The 25,407-nt window shown below is 40.8% G+C and overlaps 1 protein-coding gene across 13 annotated transcripts in view; it reads left to right on the top strand.

Moving 5' to 3' along the window:
* Window positions 1–25,407, top strand: part of NCOA1 (nuclear receptor coactivator 1) — a 360,042-nt gene that overhangs the window by 84,128 nt on the left and 250,507 nt on the right. For all 13 annotated transcript variants that reach the window (XM_043510052.1, XM_043510045.1, XM_043510046.1 and 10 more), the window contains exon 2: window positions 14,361–14,530. The gene's annotated coding sequence lies outside the window, so the exon portion shown is untranslated. The remainder of the gene's footprint in view (window positions 1–14,360; window positions 14,531–25,407) is intronic.

Raw genomic sequence — 25,407 nt, 5'->3', positions numbered from 1 at the left:
TATTTTTCAGTCCTTAGTTGTAGAAAACAACAATCTCTCAAAATACAGTGGTGACCATTCAACCTTTAATTTGGAGCTGTTAATTGGCAGACTAATTTGACCCGCTTACCAAAATGTCACTTCTCTGCAATTTCATTATTTTATAATATTGCGTATAAACGGAGCTGTGGTATCTGAAAGAGTAGAAATGGACAAAGATATAAATTCCTGGTGTCCTCCTATTATGCACCTATTTCTTCTTCGCAGAATTCCCTCCTTCCTTTTTGCTATGAATGCATTAAATTCAAACAATACTTGAGAGCCAAATTTCAGAAAAAATTGTTGTGTGAAATAACACTGTATAGGTACTGCTGCCTGAATGTTCCTATCCAGAGGAGGTGAAATGTCCCTGAGAAATATGAATTCTAAACTGGCCCAATAGCCTTGGAGGAGATGCAAGTTAGATTCTTGGCACTAATGTCTTGCATCCCAGTCAGAAACAGTGCTCTCTGCATATGGAAGTGCAGAAGAGGAAGGGCCTTGGCTCATTCACTACCTACCTTTCCAGCCAATTACACTTCCTTTGGTGTCTGTCGTTGTGCCTCCTTAAAGTTTACAGAGGTTGTCATTTTATTTTTAATTGGTACCTCTGATACTAAACAGAGAAAGCATGCAGCGGTATGTACTATAAGGTTGTACTTTTATGCTGGGAGTTCTGGTGATATGTACAAAAACATCCAAACTCTTCTGTCTGCAGCATACATTTTGTATTTAATTTACTACCCATATCTTTCAAAAATAATTTTAGGCAGGTAGGTGTAGGTGAAAGGAAGGGATGGTTTTATGACTGAAGGACAGGACTATATATCGAGAAATCTGGATCCTGCTTCTCCATTCTCACTGCTTTAAATTGGGTAAATCCATTGAAGTCAGAGGAGTGACACTGGTGTAACTAAGAAGGGACTCCAGCCCCTGGCTCTTCCTTTCCATTGTGACTTTGCAATCTGTAAAATGGGGTAGTATTTCCCTAAATGACAAGGTGGTGAGACTTAACAGTGCCTGTAAATCACTTTTGAAATCTTTGTATTTTATGGCACCTTCCATACAAAGTAATAGTATTGTTCTGAAGCAGATTAGCAAAGGACAGACCAAAAAGACAAGAAATTCCCAGATTTGGCTGAAAATCCTGACTGAACAATCAGACATAAACTAATCGGTCACCCATGTCAGAAGTCTAGGCTACAGTGGCATATAAAATAAAGCCTAAAGTTCTCAAGCAGATTTTTGTCTTTTAAAGTTCCTTGCTTTTATATTAGGCCCATATTATTATGATGTAAATTTTATATTTGGAGATATTATTTTTTAAATTGTGGTAGCTAAAGTAATTAAAAATTGTCAGCACTGTCCAAATTGCTTACTGCATATACATAACATTTGGAATGTACATAACTTTTGAAATTCATTTTATTCACTAGACTAAGTAAAATGTAACAAGGGAGTTGTTGAAAGGCATGTGCTTTGCATGCTAGATCATAAATGCTTGAAAGGTGATGAAAGTCTATTGCATCATGGCCTGTTGTGAAAACTTTAATTGCAGATAGACCAGGTCTCTTAAACCCATGGGTGAAAAATCTGTAGGGAACACCTGACTTGAGGAATGTAAATGGAGAAAGATAACTAAACTAAAGATGAAAGAAAGTTCTCTTTGAAATGTGATCCAGATTAAAAATGATGGAAAGATATTTTGTCTGTGGCTGATTGGTAAATTAGTGAATGGATTTTGCTTTAAATATTTAGTAATAGTTGCCCTTGGGCTAAGATATTGTGCCACGTTTTAGCCCCCAAAGAATTTTTACAGCTGACTTCTAAAACCTTAAAACGGGGGTATGTAATGGAAAGACTGATAGACACAGTGACATGACTGGCACCGTAATATATTTTTGAGTACATTTTAGATGGATTACAAGAATTCTTAAATGCATCCGATGAAGTGAGCTGTAGCTCACGAAAGCTTATGCTCTAATAAATTTGTTAGTCTCTAAGGTGCCACAAGTACTCCTTTTCTTTTTGCGAATACAGACTAACACGGCTGCTACTCTGAAAAGAATTCTTAAGATTGCTATAATAAGTAATAGAGTACTAACCAGATGAGTCTGTTCCATAATGAGGTATTGTAAAGGAAGTTAAGTTAGAAGAATTCAACTTCAAAGGACATGTTTACAAAGACCTTAGATAACCTACATCCTGCCTTCACCCCACCACTCTCTGGGAAGTATAATTATTAGGTATGGTTTGCTTAAAAACCAAACAACATTCATCTTCATCATCTTGTGTTGAATATTTGTTCCTCTCAAGACAGCTTCATTAGTTGTCAGAAAGAAAGGATAAAAATGAACCCCAGCACTTATAAGCAAACCACTTCAGACAATTCATTGACAAGAGTTGAGCATGAAATACTGAATACAGGATTGTGGAAGGTAACAGTCAGAGGACCAAGGATTTCAGGCTAATGCAAGCTTTATGGAAAGGCCAGGTTTCTTGTATTGAAAATCTTTTAAGTACATGCTCCTTGTAGTAACGAGAATTGAAAAGCTTTCTGATGGAGTGAAAAACATTGTGTGGTGGAGATATTTATATTCTGTGGACATTTCATTCTACTGTTTGTCCTCCAACCATCTTTTTATCCTAAATTGAAGACTTATCTGAAGTCACATTGATGTATAAAAACTACTTGTAAAGTGCCTTTCGTTATCCTCTCCAGGCAGTATAGTTTAAAAAAAAAATCTGCTTTAGAACAAAAAAGCTACAGATATATGGAAAAATATATTTGGATGTAAAGGTAATCAACTTGGGTAAGGAGAGAGTAGTATTTGCTGAACTGGCATTATTGCCCATTGTCTAAACCCATGATTATCACACTGTGGTGATCGGCAGATTGCTTATTGCTCAAAGGGTGCGTTCTTTTCACACCCCTGAGGGAGATAAGTTATACCGATAAAAGTGCTAGTATAGACATAGCCTAAGATGTGGTTCACGCTGTACAAAACTTCAGAACCCCCATCTATACAAAAAGAAAAGGAGTACTTGTGGCACCTTAGAGACTAACAAATTTATTAGAGCATAAGCTTTCGTGAGCTACAGCTCACTTCATCGGAATTCTTAAATGCATCCGATGAAGTGAGCTGTAGCTCACGAAAGCTTATGCTCTAATAAATTTGTTAGTCTTTAAGGTGCCACAAGTACTCCTTTTCTTTTTGCGAATACAGACTAACACGGCTGCTACTCTGAAACCCATCTATACGGGTTCACACTCTAAAGCACGGTTTGCCTGTGAGGAAGCAGTCCAACAGACATGGCTGAGAACAGCTGACTAGGAAGATATGGTACCAGCGAGTCATCTAGCCACAGTTCAGGGCTGTTACCCTGCCCACTCACTAGAATAGCATGATTATTAGTTAATCATTTGAAATGATATCCATGTCCATATCAAATAAGTGCATCACTGAGACAAAAATGTTTCTTGTTTGGGTTATAAATTCAGAGAAGACTAAGAACTTTTGGAGGGATCTGATCAAGTTGGGTGAATGGGCAATGCAATGGCAGAAGAAATTTAATGTTACTAATAAATGTATTATTGGTATTACCCTAGCACTTAGGAACCTCCATCGTGGACCATGATCAATTGTGGTAGGTGCTATACAAGAGAAGCTTCCTGCCCCAAAGATCTTACAATCTAAGTATGAGACAAGAAGCAACGGATGGATACAGACTGATGGGAGAGTACACAGAAACAATGAGGCAGTGGTCAGCATGATAGGCTGTGGTCTTAACAAACCGCCATCCTAATTGTCAATTTTTTTTTATAGGCATCACAGTAAAGCAGAGTTTTAAGGCAGGATTTGAAGGGAGATAATGAGACACCTTTGCAGATGTTTATGGAGAGCTCTTCCCAAGCCTGGGGCATGGGAGAAAGCACAAAGGAGCTTGTATGAAAATGTAACAAGTGGGCAACAGGTTGGTGTCATGGACTGATCAGAGTTGTGAGCAGACAGCTCGATGGTGATGAGAGATGATAGACTGCTAAGTGCCTTGAAAGTAAAGACAAACAGCTTTTGTTTGATGACAGGTTTGAGTAGCAGCCGTGCTAGTCTGTATTCGCAAAAAGAAAAGGAGTACTTGTGGCACTTTAGAGACTAACAAATTTATTTGAGCATAAGCTACATACAGCTGTAGCTCACGAAAGCTTATGCTCAAATAAATTTGTTAGTCTCTAAAGTGCCACAAGTACTCTTTTTCTTTTGTTTGATGCAATAGATAATGGGAAGCTAGTAGAGGGTTGCAAAGAGAGGGGTAAACATGGTCAAAGTAATGGGCTAGAAAAATTCTTTGCAACAACATTCTGAATGATCTGAGAGGGCAAAACAGCATTTGTCATGGCCAGAGAGAAGGAAGTTTCAGTAACTGAATCATAGAATCATAGAATATCAGGGTTGGAAGGGACCCCAGAAGGTCATCTAGTCCAACCCCCTGCTCAAAGCAGGACCAAGTCCCAGTTAAATCATCCCAGCCAGGGCTTTGTCAAGCCTGACCTTAAAAACCTCTAAGGAAGGAGATTCTACCACCTCCCTAGGTAACGCATTCCAGTGTTTCACCACCCTCTTAGTGAAAAAGTTTTTCCTAATATCCAATCTAAACCTCCCCCATTGCAACTTGAGACCATTACTCCTCGTTCTGTCATCTGCTACCATTGAGAACAGTCTAGAGCCATCCTCTTTGAAACCCCCTTTCAGGTAGTTGAAAGCAGCTATCAAATCCCCCCTCATTCTTCTCTTCTGCAGACTAAACAATCCCAGCTCCCTCAGCCTCTCCTCATAAGTCATGTGCTCTAGACCCCTAATCATTTTCGTTGCCCTTCGTTGTACTCTTTCCAATTTATCCACATCCTTCCTGTAGTGTGGGGCCCAAAACTGGACACAGTACTCCAGATGAGGCCTCACCAGTGTCGAATAGAGGGGAACGATCACGTCCCTCGATCTGCTCGCTATGCCCCTACTTATACAACCCAAAATGCCATTGGCCTTCTTGGCAACAAGGGCACACTGCTGACTCATATCCAGCTTCTCGTCCACTGTCACCCCTAGGTCCTTTTCCGCAGAACTGCTGCCGAGCCATTCGGTCCCTAGTCTGTAGCGGTGCATTGGATTCTTCCATCCTAAGTGCAGGACCCTGCATTTATCCTTATTGAACCTCATTAGATTTCTTTTGGCCCAATCCTCCAATTTGTCTAGGTCCTTCTGTATCTTATCCCTCCCCTCCAGCGTATCTACCACTCCTCCCAGTTTAGTATCATCCGCAAATTTGCTGAGAGTGCAATCCACACCATCCTCCAGATCATTTATGAAGATATTGAACAAAACGGGCCCCAGGACCGACCCCTGGGGCACTCCACTTGACACCGGCTGCCAACTAGACATGGAGCCATTGATCATTACCCGTTGAGCCCGACAATCTAGCCAGCTTTCTACCCACCTTATAGTGCATTCATCCAGCCCATACTTCCTTAACTTGCTGACAAGAATGCTGTGGGAGACCGTGTCAAAAGCTTTGCTAAAGTCAAGAAACAATACATCCACTGCTTTCCCTTCATCCACAGAACCAGTAATCTCATCATAAAAGGCGATTAGATTAGTCAGGCATGACCTTCCCTTGGTGAATCCATGCTGACTGTTCCTGATCACTTTCCTCTCCTCTAAGTGCTTCAGGATTGATTCTTTGAGGACCTGCTCCATGATTTTTCCAGGGACTGAGGTGAGGCTGACCGGCCTGTAGTTCCCAGGATCCTCCTTCTTCCCTTTTTTAAAGATGGGCACTACATTAGCCTTTTTCCAGTCATCCGGGACTTCCCCCGTTCGCCACGAGTTTTCAAAGATAATGGCCAAGGGCTCTGCAATCACAGCCGCCAATTCCTTCAGCACTCTCGGATGCAATTCGTCCGGCCCCATGGACTTGTGCACGTCCAGCTTTTCTAAATAGTCCCTAACCACCTCTATCTCTACAGAGGGCTGGCCATCTCTTCCCCATTTTGTGTTGCCCAGCACAGCAGTCTGGGAGCTGACCTTGTTAGTGAAAACAGAGGCAAAAAAAGCATTGAGTACATTAGCTTTTTCCACATCCTCTGTCACTAGCTTGCCTCCCTCATTCAGTAAGGGGCCCACACTTTCCTTGGCTTTCTTCTTGTTGCCAACATACCTGAAGAAACCCTTCTTGTTACTCTTGACATCTCTTGCTAGCTGCAGCTCCAGGTGCGATTTGGCCCTCCTGATATCTTTCCTACATGCCCGAGCAATATTTTTATACTCTTCCCTGGTCATATGTCCAACCTTCCACTTCTTGTAAGCTTCTTTTTTATGTTTAAGATCCGCTAGGATTTCACCATTAAGCCAAGCTGGTCGCCTGCCATATTTACTATTCTTTCGACTCATCGGGATGGTTTGTCCCTGTAACCTCAACAGGGATTCCTTGAAATACAGCCAGCTCTCCTGGACTCCCTTCCCTTTCATGTTAGTCCCCCAGGGGATCCTGGCCATCTGTTCCCTGAGGGAGTCAAAGTCTGCTTTCCTGAAGTCCAGGGTCCGTATCCTGCTGCTTACCTTTCTTCCCTGCGTCAGGATCCTGAACTCAACCAACTCATGGTCACTGCCTCCCAGATTCCCATCCACTTTTGCTTCCCCCACTAATTCTACCCGGTTTGTGAGCAGCAGGTCAAGAAAAGCGCTCCCCCTAGTTGGCTCCCCTAGCACTTGCACCAGGAAATTGTCCCCTACGCTTTCCAAAAACTTCCTGGATTGTCTATGCACCGCTGTATTGCTCTCCCAGCAGATATCAGGAAAATTAAAGTCACCCATGAGAATCAGGGCATGCGATCTAGTAGCTTCCGTGAGTTGCCGGAAGAAAGCCTCATCCACCTCATCCCCCTGGTCCGGTGGTCTATAGCAGACTCCCACCATGACATCACTCTTGTTGCACACACTTCTAAACTTAATCCAGAGACACTCAGGTTTTTCCACAGTTTCGTACCGGAGCTCTGAGCAGTCATACTGCTCCCTTACATACAGTGCTACTCCCCCACCTTTTCTGCCCTGCCTGTCCTTCCTGAACAGTTTATAACCATCCATGACTGTACTCCAGTCATGTGAGTTATCCCACCAAGTCTCTGTTATTCCAATCACGTCATAATTCCTTGACATCACCAGGACCTCCAGTTCTCCCTGCTTGTTTCCAAGGCTTTGTGCATTTGTATATAAGCACTTGAGATAACCTGTTGATCGCCCCTCATTCCCAGTATGAGGCAGGAGCCCTCCCCTCACAGACCTTCCTGCCTGTGCTTCCTCCCGGTATCCCGCTTTTCCACTTACCTCAGGGCTTTGGTCTCCTTCCCCCGGTGAACCTAGTTTAAAGCCCTCCTCACTAGGTTAGCCAGCCTGCTGGCAAAGATGTTCTTCCCTCTCTTCGTAAGATGGAGCCCGTCTCTGCCCAGCACTCCTCCTTCATGGAACACCATCCCATGGTCAAAGAATCCAAAGCCTTCTCTCCGACACCACCTGTGTAGCCATTCGTTGACCTCCACGATTCGACGGTCCCTACCCAGGCCTTTTCCTTCCACGGGGAGGATGGACGAGAACACCACTTGCGCCTCCAACTCCTTTATCCTTCTTCCCAGAGCCACGTAGTCCGCAGTGATCCGCTCAAGGTCATTCTTGGCAGTATCATTGGTGCCCACGTGGAGAAGCAGGAAGGGGTAGCGATCCGAGGGCTTGATGAGTCTCGGCAGTCTCTCCGTCACATCACGAATCTTAGCCCCTGGCAAGCAGCAGACTTCTCGGTTTTCCCGGTCAGGGCGGCAGATAGATGACTCAGTCCCCCGGAGGAGAGAGTCCCCGACCACCACCACCCGCCTTCTCCTCTTGGGAGTGGTGGTCGTGGAACCCCCAACCTCAGGACATCGCATCTCATGCCTCCCAACCAGCGGAGTCTCCTTCCGCTTTCTCCCCCCAGACATATCATCTGGTCCACTCTCCGCATTGGTACCTGTGGAGAGAACATGAAAGCGGTTAGTTACCTGTGTCTGTGTTACTGGAACCCGGACATTCCGCTTACCTCTTCTGGAGGTCACATGTTGCCAAGCTTCTTCACTGGCCTCTTGGCTCCTCTGTGCAACCTGCTCTATATCTTTAGAGCTTTGTGCCCCTAGAAGGCTATCCTGAGTTTGGTCCAGAAAATCCTCAGTCTCTCGTATACAACGCAGGGTCGTTACCTGTTGCTCCAGACCTTCAATCTTCTCTTCCAATATGGAGACCAGCTTGCACTTTGTACAGACAAAGTCGCTTCTGTCCTGTGGAAGAAAGACAAACATGGCACATCCAGTGCAGGTCACAACAGCTGAATCCCCCCCTTCCATATCACCTACCTACTATGGAGCTTCCTCAGAGACGCTGGCAACTGAGATGAGAGCTTGGATGAGAGTTTTAGCTGGGGATAGGGAAGCTGTATTTTAGAGCTGTTGTGTAAAAAAGAATCTGCAAGATATGAGAGATGAGACCTAGAGAGAGATCTGAGTTGAAGATGACACCCAGGTTACAAACCTGAGTGACTGGCAGGAGGTTGATGGTATTGTCCACAGGGATCAAGGGAGGATGTAGTAGGTGGGGTCTCTTGGAGTGAGGGGAGATCAAGATTAAGAGTTCTGTTTTAGCCATGTTGAGCTTGAACTGATGGGTCAACATATATGAAGGAATGTCAGAGACAAGCCAAGATTTTAGTTTGGCTAGAAGGAGAAGGGTATACAGTAGAAAAGTAGATCTGTTTATCACCTGCATAGAATTACAGAAGTCAAGGAAGGACAAGATTTCCAGGAGAGTGTGGTCGACTGTCAAAGGTGGCTGACTGGTCAAGGGGCATTGGGCAAAATAAGGCACATTGGAGGGAAAACTTAAGTTCTAATACATTTTACTAGGTTCTATATTAACTGTATCAACTCAGGAAAAGGATTTGGGTATTGTTGTGGACAGTCCAATGAAGACTTCCGCTCAAAGCGCAGTTGTAGTCAAAACAACAAATATTAGGACGCATAAGGAGTGGGATGGATAATATATGAAATATTAGAATCCTGTTACATAAATTAATGGTTCACACTCATCTAGAATGCTTCACTACATGCACTGGAATAAATTGCCTAGAGAGGTTGTGGAATCTCCATCACTGGAGATATTTAAGAGCAGGTTAGAACAAACACCTATCAGGGATGGTCTAGATAATACTTAGTCCTGCCATGAGTGCAGGGGACTGGACTAGATGACCTCTTGAGGTCTCTTCCAGTCCTGTGATTCTGTCTCAAACAGAATATTGCAGAATAAGGAGGAGTCAGTGAGTGACAACAGGAATGATTAAGGGAATAGAAAAACACTCCTACTAAATGAGATTGAAAAGATAGGGATTGCTTACCTCAGAGGGGAGACAAAGAGACATACAAATAACGAATGGTGTAGAGGATAGATTGGAAACTTCTATTCTCCTTAGTTCACAGAACAAGAACAATGAGGCATTCAGTTAAGTGGAAATGTGGCCAACTTAAAATCTAGGAAAAAGAAATACTTTTTCGCATAATGCATATGGCTGTAGAACGCATTGCCGCATGATGCTGCAGCCAAGAACTTAATAGGATTTAAAGAGGGAACAGACATTTATATGGATAACAAATGTATCCAGAATTGTTTAGTTAATGGTAAAAAAAAAAAAAAAAAGTTTAAGAACAACTATAAAACCTTATGCCTCATGGTTTGAACAAGGCTCTAACTATCAGAGGTTAAGAGAAGACTTCCATGTGGGGCAGGTTAACCCACTTCTGCTTACTACTTTGTGCGCTTTCCTCTGAAGCAGTTGGTGCAGACTACTGAATTACATGGACCTGTCTGATCCAATCTGGCAATTCCTACATTCCTTGCTGAAAATACTAGTTATCTGAAAGTTTATATATATAAGTAGTATTTTCAATAAGGAATGTAGGAGTGTGTGTGTGTGTGTGTGTGTGTGTGTGTGTGTATTTATATATAGCTACAACAATGGCCAACACAGAAGTAATAATGAGACTCCTGGCCCATGTGTTTGAGTCTGTAAACAGTATACATGATTACCAGAAACTGTGTAGCTTTTGATTGACTTGAGAAATAGATGATTTTTATGCTGATCTGACTATATTAGCAAAGGTTCCCTTTTTGGATGGCTCACTGTCTCATTTGAATTCTGACAGTAGTTCACAGAGTGGAGAGCAAACTCGTATGACTAGTGTCTGTACTTCTGCCAAGTGAGGTTTGACCAATTTATGGTTTGTTATATATTGGAATCTGGGTGTTGAATACAAGGTTTTACATGGGTGTAAATTTTGGGAGACTTGATGGCTGAAAAAATTACAATGGTTTAGACCAGTAATTTGGCTGCAGCAATATGCAGGATTGAGTTGGTGAAACTTGTTCCTTGTAGTGGAGGAAGCGAGGTGACATGGCACTTATGGTATCCCTAAGGTGAAGGGATAAAAGGCTATATCCACTATTCTGTTCTGTTTAGGTTCTTATACAATGGCCTGTGAGCACCATTTAAAGTGTAAAAAACTTTTACGAAGTACTATACATCAACAAATTAAAGTGATGTTTCCTCTCCGTTTTCTCCTCCTGCAGCTCTCCATGGATAGTAATTTCTACACTTTAAATTCCTTCTCTGACTTAAATACTAATAGGGTGTGTTGTTTTGTGTCAAAGATGTGAGATTTTTTTTTATTACATTTGGATCTGAAAATTGGTGAGCCTGTTGGCTAATCTTAGTCCTGCGGGAGTGAATTCTACAACAAATCTGCCAAGAAGACTCCTGTGAGCTTTGCCTTTGTGGTAAATAGTTCCTTTATTCATGAGGAGCAGAGCTGTTGAGCAATTGAGACTTGGAGGATGAGGTGAACTTTTAGGTACCTTGGTACCAGTTTTTTGCAGGACTAGAATCTTGATGAAGTTCAGTAAGGAGCTTGTGGAAAGAGTGGGACAGGAGAGATATTGATCCTGTATCTAGGTTATAGGCTATAGACTGATGTGCTCAGGAACTGCTGTTCATTAACTGCTCAGTCAGCTTGCTCAGGAATAGGAGATTTAACTGCAGGCGGTGGAAGTCTTGTTCTGTGTAATCAACAAATGTTTCAAGATTGGTCTTGCTGTAAACCAGGAGAGACAGTCCTTCGTTGAACAAGGCACCGGCAATCTGTCAGATACTGTAGCTATTCTTGAAACTTTCCCCAGCCAGAAAGGGCAAAGGACTGACTTGCAAGTGGAGGCTTCTGTTTTATTCACTTTGTCCAGTGCTTCCTGATGTGTAGAAGGATCAGACTTGGGAAAGGGAGGTGTCCAGATATTGAAGTTATATGTAATGTTTGGTTCTGTGTACCCCAAGAAACTACTGGCTATATAGGGGATGTTTTCAGTAAGGAAGAAGATAGCAGAAAGTGGTACTGGATTCTTCTGCAGGCTACAGTCAGTTGGGCTTCATTAACCAGAATAGCTTTTTTGGGTGGCTTCTACAGAAGATGAAAAAAAAAGATTTTAGCCTGTTATTTTGTCTTAGTGTATTTTTTACATATTGAAAATTTTTGTTTCAATATTTCTACCTTACCTAGATTTCAGTGCTCTAGTTTCTTTTCATATTATGCTAGTCACATAGAGACCTGTGTGAATGATGTGAAGGCAGAATGTAGTTTGGGAGTTGTTGTTTTGATTACAGTAGTTAATGTGTGGTCATAATGATGTGCAACTTGATTGCTCCTTGGTCCTTGTTTAAATTAGATGCATTTTCTTTAAAAAATAAAAAAAAATAAACCTATTTTAAAATTATGGCAACGGATATTAAGGCTTAAATTTATTATTATTATTATGATTATTAATATTATTTATTAAATCATTTAAATTAAATAAAAGAATCAACCAGTACATGTTTGCTGACAAATTTTAAAGAAACCACTGAACTAGTGAAAGTTACTGGCTAAGCACCTGGAACCAGAATTTGTTGAAGTACTAAACCAGCTTTTGATAGCAGTAGCCTCTTCTGCAGGTGCAAAGAGAATATTTTCTTCATTTCAGTATATTCAACTATTTTACTTCAATGATTAGTTCATTCAAAGTTGAGAAACTGATGAGTTGAAAAAGCAGGAAAGCTTATTTTCCTCCTTCAGTCTATGAATAAAACTGAGGTGAGAAAGGAGCTCTATTAGTTCTAAAATCTTGAAGGTCATGGTGACCAGAAACAATCAGTTCAGTTCAATAACTATAGATAATGTTACTTTTGTTTAAAAAAAAAAAAAGAACGTATTAATAAACCTGCTCTTTTGTTAGGTATCCAGTACATTTAAAGCAGTTTTGTTTTATATAGTAAACAATTTTTAGATATTCTTGTGTATTTTTAATTGAATTCTAGTTTTCATCCAAGTGCAGCTTGACAGAAATCACAAGTAAAAAATTAGTAAGTAAATGGATCATTTTCTTATATAAAAATGAATATGAATAAATATATATATATTTAGCTATATAATTGTTTAAATGTGTACAGATATAGTGTATCCTATTGGTTAGCCAAAAAGTACCGACGACGACATATAGGATAGATACAGCTTCCTCTTCATTTCAAATACAGAACAGAAATACCTAATGAATATTTCTCTCATCTGCATAACTATTTACAGTTTTACCATCTGTGCATCTAGCAATTAACCTATGCATTAACTAAGATGCTTATTGTTCCTAATATGATTTTAAAATGTCTTGTTGGTTTTAACCCTATTGGCCATTAATATTTCATTGATTCTTTGTACTTATCAGTTGCCTGCATTTTTTTAACTTTTAACTTTAATTTATTGCTATTAACTTCCCCTTTTTGTGGTCTTTATATATATTTTTTTTCATATTTTATTGCTGCTTTCACATCTCCTTTTAACCAAGATAGTTTTTTGAGTAGTGTAATTTTTTTTTTAAGTTTGTGCAATTGCGTTTTTTCAGACATCTAGTAGGATGGCCTTGTGTGATTCCCAATTGTTGTTAACACTTTCTGTCAGTTATGCTGACCAGTTGCTTTAAGCTTTGGGTAACTGGCCCTTTTAAAGTTTTGAAGTGTACACATTACTGGTAGGTGCCATATTCTGTTTGTAGTCTGGCAGGGGTGAGGTGGACCATCTCTGGGCCTGATTTTAATGTTTTACTGCTATTACAGTAGCACCTAGGGAACTCCAGTTAGAGATCAAGGCCTCGTTGTAGTAGGCTCTGAACACGGCCCATAGAAAGTGGATGGTGCGCTGCTGTCCTGCCGCAGGAACAGCTAAGGGAAGGAATTATGGCTTTAGGGAGCCATAGGTACTCCCTGGTTTCTTCTTGTTCCACAGGGATAGTAATTTGCAGTCTCTTAGGTACTTATGTGGCCCCATTTGCTGTATTATGAGCCCCTTGCAATCTTCAGTGTATTTATTCAACACCCCTGTGAGGTAAGGAAGTACTATTTATTTCCATTTTACAGATGGGGGACTGAGTCACAGAGAAGATAAATGACTTGCTGTAGTCTGTGGAGGAGCAGGGACTTGAACTCAGGTTTCCTCAGTCCTGGGTTAGTGCCCTAGCCACTGGATGATCCTTCCTGAACTATAACAGAAGCAAATTACTACCCACACCCCGTAAGGTAGTGCTCAGATGGTTATCATATTGCATCTGGGGCCTCATCTGTAATGAATTCACTGATTATTTGAGGCCTGTTGACCACCAGTCTAGCGCTGATGAACGTCAACTTAATTTTTTGGTGCTCGTTTGTGTCATGATGGATGATGTCTGGCTATCACAAATTGTAATCAGTTTGTTTCTGGATCTGTGTTGCTCTTTCCTGTGGGTATTCAGTGTTAGGTATTGTATAAGAGAGGGAAAGAGGCAGACGATGAGCATGTCTGTCAGTGACATTGAACCTAATGTTTGCTAAAAGCTCTAGGGTTCCTGGACTGTGAAACTTCCATTCTTTAGCATGGATTTGTTGAGGAAAAAGGTCTTTAAATGTTGATTTTTTCCAAATCACTTAAAGGCAGGAAAAACTGTTACCCTATTAAACCTTTCTGTAATGCAGCCAGAGAACAAACTGCCTTGATGTATGTAGCATTAATAAGACCAGCATGCTTTTAATATGATATTGCCACAAATTAATGTTGAAATTAACTAACTGCAGTTTTTTGCTTACGATGCTGAAAGTTGAATCCTGTGTCATTTGGTTTATTGGGAGACAGTAATGTAACCAAAATATCTGTCTGCCCCTTTTCTCACCAGAATTCAATAATTGATGCTGGTCCCCTGCCGGGAGAGTTCATCTGAAGACTGCCCATGGACGATCGATGCTTGTGTTTGCTGAAATTCTAGGATTCTTTGCTTTACTGTTTAATTTACTGAAGAGTCCATTTTTTTCCCATGAGTCATCTTCCACCTCTGGAAAGATAGAGGTAAGTTTTTAAGTTTTTTTTTTTTCTTGTTCTTTCTCCACCTCAGGTGAAAATTGTTTAAACTCATCAGATGCCTTTTGCTGAGGCATCTCTAAATGTGGAACCAATCACTGGAACTGCTTAAAGCATTTTCTCTCTCCTCTGCATCCTAAGAGTTTGCTTTCCCTCGATCAGACTGGCAGCCATTCTGTAGTGCATCGGCAGTTAAAAAATCTGCCTTAGAAGTCCATAAAGGAAAAAATTACTGCAAAACTAGACCCCATATTGACTTGGTGTGCTGCAATTGCAGAGTGAAGTGTTGTGAAGGCGTAGACTATAACAGGGTTCAAAAAAGAACTAGAGAAGTTCAGGAAGGATAGGTCCACCAATGACCATTAGCTGGGATGGGCAAGGATGGTGCCCCTAGCCTCTGTTTGCAAGAAGCTGGGAATGGACGACAGGGGATGGATCACTTGATGATTACCTGTTCTGTTCATTCCTTCTGGGGCATCTGGCATTGGCCACTGTTGGAAGACAGGATACTTGGCTAGATAGACCTTTGTTCTGACCCAGTATGGCCATTCTTATGCATAGGCCTCATACTCAAGACGGGTATGGTGGCTTTGAATTAGTAAACGTTACTCTCATGGTTTGACCTGCAGCTTTCAGAGCTTCTCTGTAGAAGACTTGAGCCCAGAGTGTGTTTCCCAAGTCTCAAGCTTGTGTGTTTAATGTCAGGGACTAAATACAGTCTCTGTATTTAGAACAGTACAGTCAGTATCCTTGTAGCCCTTACTAGCTGATATACGTAATGGCTTGGACATTTCTATAGCTTGCTAGCACCCAGCTATATTTTAATTTGAAGAAAAATTGCTATAATAGAGCGGGCGCTACATGGAACAGAAAAACTTAAATGAGCATAGTGGTAAAAATACCAACAGCTATAAACACCATCACCCTAAATTTAGACCCAAGTTCCTCCTGTGCCATTGACATATTGGGCGGTCCAGTTCGTCCATTGATTAGTGGCTCGGTAATTGCGGTACTTCTTCCTCAGCAATGTCCACATCTTCAGTAACCTTTGTCACTGTCGTCTGCCAGTTCTTGTTTGGCCTACATCATTTACTTTCCTATCCGGATACCCAATTCAATGCTTGCATAGTACATCTCCCATCTTCTATATGGTGTATGTGTCTCAACTGCCTGAGCTTTTTTCTTTGATATTTTCTAATACAACCTGCTGTGTCAGCTCCCTTACTCTCTCTGTTGTTGTTTTGTCTTTCCATGAAATGTGTAGCATCTTCCTCAGCCATCTGTGATGGGTAACTTCCAGTTTCTTTGTTAGGTACTATCTTCAGCCAAGTCTCTGCCCTGCACAGTAGTGTACTCAGTACAATCGCATGGTATAATCTGACCTTCAGTTTCGTGTTGAGACCTTGGTTTGGCCAGATGTTGTTCATTCTTCCAAAAGTGGCGTTCACTTTTCCTCATCTCATCATCAAATATCATCACACTCTCCAGATAGCAGAAATCTTCCTGTTTCATTTTCTTTTCCTGCTGTGTATACCGTTGCATCTATTATTCCATTTTGTACCTTCATAATCTTGTTTTTCCCTGTGTTTACTTTAAATCCAGTTTTCAGCGAATCTCAGAATCCTAGAATATCAGGGTTGGAAGGGACCTCAGGAGGTCATCTAGTCCAACCCCCTGCTCAAAGCAGGACCAATTCCCAACTAAATCATCCCAGCCAGGGCTTTGTCAAGCAGGGCCTTAAAAACCTCTAAGGATGGAGGTTCCACCACCTCCCTAGGTAACCCATTCCAGGGCTTTACCACCATCCTAGTGCTTCTTTTTCTCTCTTATGCAAGGGCAGTCATTCTCTCCCACATCACACCTAGTAAAGCAGTGTCATCAGCAAAGTTAAGATCATATAATTCATCTCCACTAACCCGTTCTGTGCTGTCCATGATGCCTTTTGTTGCTTGCTTCATCACACAGTCTATTGGTAATGCTAAAAGGATTGTTGATAACACACACCCCAGCCTAAGTTCAATCACAATATTGAGCTGTACACCCAAACCTGTATCTTATCTTGCTGTGCATCTACTTTCATCATATAAACTCCTTATTATGTTGATCAGTTTGTCTGATTTCTCATAGATTCTAACAATATTCCACAGGGTTTCTTTATAGACCCTGTCAAGTACTTCCTTAATGTTGTTTAAGAGGGGTTTTTTGCCAACCAATAGCTTTTTCGATGCTCCATCAAAAAGTTTAACAGTCATGTAATTACAACATGATCTACCTGGATGGAACCCAGGCTGTTCTTCTTGTAGTATTTCACTCACTGTTGTCTTCATTCTCTTCAGCCTAATGGTGAAGCTAATACTTTGCCCAGGATTGACAGCAGTGCAATACCTCTCCAGTTTGTGCGCTGAGTAAGATCACCCCTTTGTCGCAATACCACAATGATACCATCTTGTGGCACTTGTTCTTTCACCCATATTTCTTCAGAGAGTTTTATGGGCTGCTCAGTCAAAGGTGGTGGCCGCTTCCCACTTTTAGTACTTGGAATTTTGTCAATCTCAGGAGCTTTCCCCTGTTTGAGGGTGGATCCCATGTTTAATTTCGTTGGATGTTATTGGTCCCTCTTCTGTTTCTAACTTAGCACTGGCATTTCTATACACCCTGTGCACAATCATCATCTCTGGACAGTTTAATATAAAAGGAAATGTTCTTTCCATCAGATGTTGAAAATGCATGAAGAACAGGCCAAACAATTACCCCCCTGCCCAAAAAACCACAATGGGGAAAAATAATCATGCAAGTATTATCACGAGGTGATCAGTTATACTGCCAGGATTAGAGTACCCTGTACAATGTAGCTAATCTTTCACTCACCAAGAGTTTTCTGAGAAACTTTCAAATAAAGTCCGTTGTCCAGAACCAGGTTGCATTAGGGTTGGAATGCAAACTAGAATTTCTAGAATTTTTTACATTGACTTGAAATGTCCCTTGCTTGACTAAAATTCATGATATTATCCTTGAATAGAATACAGATGCTGTGTAGAAGTATGATGCTGTTGTTGGCTGATTTTGTTAGTGGAAAGATGTCTGTGGGTTAATAGGTGGCTAATGGACTCAGGCACCCTACGTACTGTTCTTGACTCTGCCACACACTTGCTGCATGGTGTTGGGTGATCCATAGGAACATGGAATGGAAAGGGACCTCTTGGGTCATCAAGTCCAGTCCCCTGCTTATCATTTGACCTCTCTATGCTTCAGAAAAGAAAAGGAGTACTTGTGGCACCTTAGAGACTAATAAATTTATTTGAGCATAAGCTTTCGTGAGCTACAGCTCACTTCATCGGATGCTTATGCTCAAATAAATTTGTTAGTCTCTAAGGTGCCACAAGTACTCCTTTTCTTTTTTGCGAATACAGACTAACATGTCTGCTACTCTGAAACCTGTCTCTATGCTTCAATTTCTCCATTTGTAAAATGAGGATAGTAATATGTAACCACCATTGTAAAATTCTTGGAGAGCTTTAATAGTAAAATGAGTGAATGAAGAAGAAAGTATTACTAATGATCATCATTTCACTTCATTTGTCAGGTTTCAGACTCCCTTTGCAAAGAAGAATTGTGGCTTTCTGATTATTTTACTAAGTTCAAAGACATTTCTATGAGTATTTGTTCTTACAATAAAAAAAGTCTCAAAATTTGGTGAGAATAGCACTTAGTACTGAATACTACTAATACTCCACAGATCTGCTCACTATTTTCACTTCTCTGCTTATTTTCTGGACAGATCTCTTGTCAATCTGGAATCAGGGTTTTACAGACCAATAAATAGACTCCTTCTACCCTTCCAATTTTAAGGGGTTTTTTTAATGAAAAGAAAAATGTATTTGGAAGTAAAACAAGCAAACATGTAATCACGTTAAACAAAAGCTTTTTAATATTATCCTTAAGATTTATACATAACATAAAATGACTATTGATGGCTCTAAGCCTTTGTAGTATATTTAAAACTCAGTCACCTGAATAAAAGCAAAAATATATGTAGCCAGTCCTACCAAAATCAGGAAGAAAACCCAAACCTACTTCATCTATGAATATCCAGTTCTCAGGGCTCAAAGCAAAGCCATCAGCCCACTATCCCCTTCTTGAAGCTTGGGGAAAGGATGTGCTTTACAGGGTGCCCAGAAGGTCAACACACTTGGGCTATTTGGGACCAGAGGCCCCTTGCAAAGAGTTCTTAGCCCCAGCTCTATTTCTTTTACACCGAGCAGTGGCACCACAGACTGGATCTGCAGCAGAATCAGACAGGGAGAGAGGTGCCTCTCTAGTACGTCAGTTCTAAACCATTCAGAGATTCATATGTCAAAACCGAAACGCCACTCAGAAGCTAGCAAACAGTAGAGATCCCAGAGAACTGCAGTCACCTGCTCAGAGTGAGAAACTCCACGTGATAAGTGAGCTGCCACATTCTTTGCTGGCTTCAGTTTCCCAGTTGACTTGGGAAACTGAAGCCAGCAAAGAATTCACATAAAGTGAATTTCAGTAATATAATCTTAGTGACAAAGGCATGGATCACGCTAGCAGAGTTCTGATGTGGGAGAAATGGTTGCAACCTCCTGCCCATACGTTGATTGAAAAAAGTAACGTATTATTGGCTGCTTTTGTAGCTACTGTATATTGTATTTGAGGTTGTATTGTAAAGTTTGGTATTGTAATCTCCCAGTCACTGTTGAAGACGAGGGAGGGGGTAGTGTCTGACAAGTCTGCATCTGAAGCCAAACTGTTGTATAAATAATGTAATAAAATGGATGGTCAACTTTATAACAAAAGGTCTTTTGTACGTATTCTTTTTGAAGAGAAGAACCATTTTGGGGAAAAAATAGCAGTGATGTACATAACTTGGCTGTGGAAGGCCATTATATTATTGACCCTCATTAGATTGCTGCTTCTTGGAATTTCAACAAAAGTATAGAATTGTCTAACGCTCATGCATTTAAAACAGTCTATTATTGAAAATTATTCAGGTGTGTCAGCAACTTTATTTATAGATAGGGCTCATTTGTAGCTTATAAATCAGTACAGAATCATAGAAATGTAGGGCTGAAAGGGACCTTGAGAAGTCAAGTCCAGTCCCCTAGTAACATGTAGGCTATTATCCCTGACAAGAGTTTGCCCAACCTGTTCTTAAAAGCCTCCAATGACGGGGATTCCACAACTTCCCATGGAAGCCTGTTCCAGATCTTAACTACCCTTGGAGTTAGAAATTTTTTCCTAGTATCTAACCTAAATCTGTTCTGCAGTAGATTAAGCCCAGTACTACTTGTTCTACCTTTAATAGACATGGAGAATAGTGGATCACTGTCCTCTTTATAACAGCCCTTAACATATTTGAAAACTGTTATCGGATCCCTCCTCAGTTGTCTTTTCTCAAAACAAAACATGCCCAGTTTTCTTGACCTTTCCCCATAGGTCAGGTTTTCTAAACCTTTTATCCTTTCTGTTCTGTTCTGGATTCTAATTTATTACATCTTTCCTAAAGTATGGAGCTCAAAACTGGATACAGTACTCCAGTTGAGGCTTCACCAGTGCTGAGCAGAGTGGAACAGTTACTCCCTGTGTCTTAGATATGACACTCCTGTTAATACAGCTCAGAAAGATTAGTCTTTTTTTGCAACCATATCATGCTGATGACTCATAATTTGATTTACTCTAATCCTTGCAGTGTAGATATACCCAGAGTGTCACAGCTAAACAAAATTTGGAACAGATTGTTTAGCATCAGTAAACACACATTTCAAGAGACAATTAAAGATGAAGTTGTTTAACAGCTCTCTAGTTATACGAAGGAAAGGGGAAAGATATGATGTGGGGGTGGGAGGGTATTAAGTGGGTTATAGATTGTAAGAAGCCATGCATCAGCATTTCTATTCAGTCCGTGATTTTTAGTATCTGCTAAAGTTATGAGGTTGGCATATTGGGGAGCCATCCTAGTACCCATGGAATGCATATGGGATATCATCAAACAATTGCAATCCGTACTCAGTGGGGACCATATCCTGAAGAAACCTTTCCTGAACCCCCTCTGTGATGGGTTCGGTCACAAAAATCACCTTGGGACTGTCAGCTGATGTGCTGAGATTACCTCTGACCCTTTTTCCCTGCCAACTTGGGACTCCAGAACCCTGCCTTGTTGAGCCAGACACACTAGCCTGTTGCAACACAGACTCAGGGTCTGGGCCACACCCTCAAAGCTGCAAACTTAACTGAAAACAGTTTAGCAAGTTACCTGCCTCCAGCACCTAGACCCCAATGGTATCCAAACCCTAAATAAATCCGTTTTACTCTGTATAAAGCTTCTACAGGGTAAACTCATAAACTGTCTGCCTTCTATAACACTGATAGATATGCACTGCTGTTTGCTCCCCCAGGTATTAATCACTTACTCTGGATTCATTAATAAACAAAAGTGACTTTATTAAGTAAAAAAGTAGGATTTAAGTGGTTTCAAGTAATAGAGAGAACAAAGTAAATCACCAAGCAAAAAAAAGCAAAAACACACAAGTCTAAGCCTAATACATTAAGAAACTGATTACAGGTAATATCTCAACCTCAGAGATGTTCCAGTAAGCTTCTTTCACAGACTAGACTCTTTCCTAGTCTGGGCCCAATCCTTTCCCCTGGTAAAGTCCTTGTTAGTTCCAGCAGACATCTTAGGTGGAAAGCAGGGCTTTCTCATGACTGGCCGCCCCCTTTGTTCTGCTCCAACCCCTTTTATAGCTTTGGCACAAGGCAGGAATCTTTTGTCTCTCTGGATCCCCATCCTTCCTTCTAAATGGAAAAGTACCAGATTTAACATGGATTTCATTATCAGGTGACATGGTTGCATGTCACTGTAAGACCTCATTCTTCATTACCCACAGGCAGGCCCACACGTACGCAGGAAGGCTTGCAGGTAAATAACCCATCCACAACAAGTTGTCCTAGTCAATGGGAGCCATCAAGATTCTAAACCACCATTAATGGCCCACACTTTGCATAATTCCAAGAGGACCTCAGAGTTAGTCTTCATATTTTTAGCTTTGAATACAAGAATGATACATTCATACAAATAGGATGACTACACTCAGAAGATTATAAGCTTTGTAATGATATTTTACAAGAGACCTTTTGCATAAAGCATATTTCAGTTACATCATATTCACATTCATAAGCATATTTTCATAAAGCATATGGAGAGCAATGTCACACCCTCTTCTGGCCTTCAAAAAACCCCCAACCTCATCATCGGAAGCAAACAGAGATCAGGACCCACCAACTCAAAGCAGCACCAGACCCTGCCAGAACAAAGGATGCAAAACCTGTAAACATATCTCAACTACAACAATGATCATAGAATCATAGAATATCAGGGTTGGAAGGGACCTCAGGAGGTCATGTAGTCAAACCTCCTGCTCAAAGCAGGACCAGTCCCCAACTAAATCATCCCAGCCAGGGCTTAGTCAAGCCTGACCTTAAAAAAAACCTAAGGAAGGAGATTCCACCACATCCCTAGGTAACCCATTCCAGTGCTTCACCACCCTCCTAGTGAAAAGGTTTTTCCTAATATCCAATCAAAATCTCCCCCACTGCAATTTGAGACCATTACTCCTTGTTCTGCCATCTGGTACCACTGAGAACAGTCTAGATCCATTCTCTTTGGAACCCCCTTTCAGGTAGTTGAAAGCAGCTGTCAAATCCCCCCTCATTCTTCTCTTCTGCAAACTAAATAATCCCAGTTCCCTCAGCCTCTCCTCATAAGTCATGTGCTTCAGCCCCCTAATCATTTTTGTTGCCCTCTGGTGAACTCTTCCCAATTTTTCCACATTCTTCTTGTAGTGTGGGGCCCAAAACAGAGTACTCCGGATGAGGCCTCACCAATGCCGAATAGTGGGGAATGATCATGACGCTCGATCTGCTGGCAATGCTCCAGATTATACAGTCCAAAATGCAGTTAGCCTTCTTGGCAACAAGGGCACACTGTTGACCTATATCCACCTTCTCGTCCACCGTAACCCCTACATCCTGTTCTACAGAACTGCTGCCTAGCCACTCAGTCCCTAGTCTGTAGCAGTGCATGGGATTCTTCCTTCCTAAATGCAGGACTTTGCACTTGTCCTTGCTGAACCTCATCAGATTTCTTTTGGCCTATTCCTCTAATTTGTCTAGGTCCCTCTGTATCCTATCCCTACTCTCCAGCATGTCTACCACTTCTCCCAGTTTAGTGTCATCTGCAGACTTGCTGAGGGTTTAATCCACGCCATCCTCCAGACCATTAATAAAGATATTGAACAAAACCAGCCCCAGGATCAACCCTTGAGGCACTCCGCTTGATACTGGCTGCCAACTAGACATGGAGCCTTTGTCACTACCTGTTGACCCCGATGACCTAGCCAGCTTTCTATCCATCTTATAGTCCATTCATCCAGCCCATACTTCTTTAACTTGCTGCAAGAACACCCCTCCTCCCCCACAACACACCTTTCAAAATCTGTGTGTGCTACACATGCTTGTCACAACATATGGTGTACATCACCAGTGCACTAAAAGGCCCAACAACTACTAAGTGGATGAAATGGAAGACAGTCCCTCCACTGTCGAATGAACTCAGACAGAAAAATGATAAAAGACAAAAACACCATATCACCTGTGGATGAATACTTTTCATAATGCAATCATTCTCTATATGACTGTCCTCATCCTCAAAGGAAACAACTTGAATAACACCCTCAAAAGATGAGCCTAGGAGCTTAAATGTATAATTTTGCTAGATACTTTAAAATATGGACTGAATAGAAATTCTAGATTAATGGCTTCTTACAACATCTATAACCCCCAGTTCTCCCCCCCCCAATTTTTTTTCCTTTCTCCTCTGTGACTGGAGAGGTGTTAACAGGGTCACTTCACCATGAAAAGTCCCTTGAAATAAGAGTTAGGTATTTATGATAAACAACTGATTCTACTTTGTATTTAGCTATGACAATGAGTACATTTCCCAGATCTGAAGAAGGCTCTGTTTAAGCTTGAAAGCTTGTCTATCTCACCAACAGAAGTTGATGCAGTAAAAAATATTGCCTCACCCCACCGTGTCTCTTTAATGTGGGACTGTCAGAAGACTTATTAAAGTAATGGATACATGCTTTCCCTTGTCTTTCTGTTGCTCCTAATGTACTTATAAAACCTATTCTTATTGTATTTTACATAACCTAAGTAACTTTCTGTTGTGTTTTCAAATATTTGCCCAGATCCAAAATTGTTTGTGTTAATTTGCTATTGGTGCATGTAATATAAAACATTACTTGAGACTGGGTGAGGTTGGCTGAGTTAGGGATGTTTAATCCATGATTCTCTTCAGCCGCCTCTATTTGTGTAGAAGTTGCTCTGTGGGGTACACAGGATGAACTATGTATATATTGGTTTCAGCAAAATCATAATCAGTGTCCAGCAGGACCATAAATGATGCTAGAAATTTCAGCGGCTTCTTAGTCTGCTGGATATTCTGTTGTCCTCAAGGAGTTTCTATTTCCTGGGCTAACAAAGAGGATGTATTGTACAACTGAAAACCATACACTTAAATAATCAATCCATTTCTTTTCTGGACTTAATGATCCAATACACTTCACATAATGCAGTATTTGCTATAAAGGCCCTTCCTGTGGACATTAATAGGATATAAATCGGTACTTATTTCCTTTCCCCTCTCTATTGCTTCCATATACATTTATACAGCTCTACCTTTCACATTAATAATATACCGGTAGTATGTTGTGGGAGTTAATTTGTTGTCTGACCATTATTGACAGGCTTCTAAAATATGTTCTGTTCCATTCTCCCAGTTACTATAGTGGTGGTACGAGTTGCAGCTTCTATATTTAATGTTGTAAAACTGCCTCCATTACTTGTATAATGTTCTTATTACTCCTGACTTTCCAGAAAGCTCATCTTTAGGGCAGTTCTCCCCCATGCTTAGATGAATTGATTTGGAAAGCTTGAACAAAATCTCTTTAAGCCATATTTTAAATTAGTGGACTCCATGTGGGGAGTGGAGTAGGGAAGTAATTTTCCTCTTTTAAAAAAAAATCTAGCCTTTTTAGAAGAGGGCTATACTTAAAAAAAAAAAAAAAAAACAAACAAAAACAAAAACAAAACAAAACAAATTTGAATGGTGAAACTTGGCATTGACATAGCTTCCATTGAAGATGAGTCTTACCTCAGTTGGCAGAATATTGGTTTTGATTGAACAAAATTAGGATCTCCATCAACTCTTTTTTAAAAAAAAAGAGGAATAGAGACTATTTCAAAGGGAAACTTTTGGATGTGAAATTCTCCAAGTATGATGATGATCTGGTCCAGAACTCTTGGACCTTCCCGTAACTCCTTTAATGTAAGCCTCAGATCCACAGTCTCAGACTTGCACTCTGTATCCATCTCAGCTTCTACACTAAGTTTCGTAAATAGGGCCCTGTGTAAATCATGATTTCATGGAGGACACAGAAATCATGAAAATGCCCCCAGACTGTGAACATTAGTCAATTTCAAGGATAGAATGAATTTCAGTCCTTGAAATTGACTAACTTTAGTTATAAGATTTATTTGTGCAAACTGCGTGAAATTCAATACTTTGTCATTTACTTTTGTGAATATTTTTCCCCCCCTTTTTTTAATAACATGATTTACACAGGGCCTTATAACGAAAATCTAGTCCACTTGTTATGACATGTAGATCAAAGAAAACAAAATTTCCCCAGAAATAGCATGTATATATATATATATATATATATATATTCCACATCCCCCATATGGCAACCAAATGAACTGCCCTGAAAATAGCCCAACTC

Source organism: Dermochelys coriacea, chromosome 3 (assembly GCF_009764565.3).
Source record: "Dermochelys coriacea isolate rDerCor1 chromosome 3, rDerCor1.pri.v4, whole genome shotgun sequence".
In the NCBI taxonomy this organism is placed as follows: Eukaryota; Metazoa; Chordata; order Testudines; family Dermochelyidae; genus Dermochelys; species Dermochelys coriacea.
This window is presented reverse-complemented; position numbering and strand designations above follow the sequence as displayed.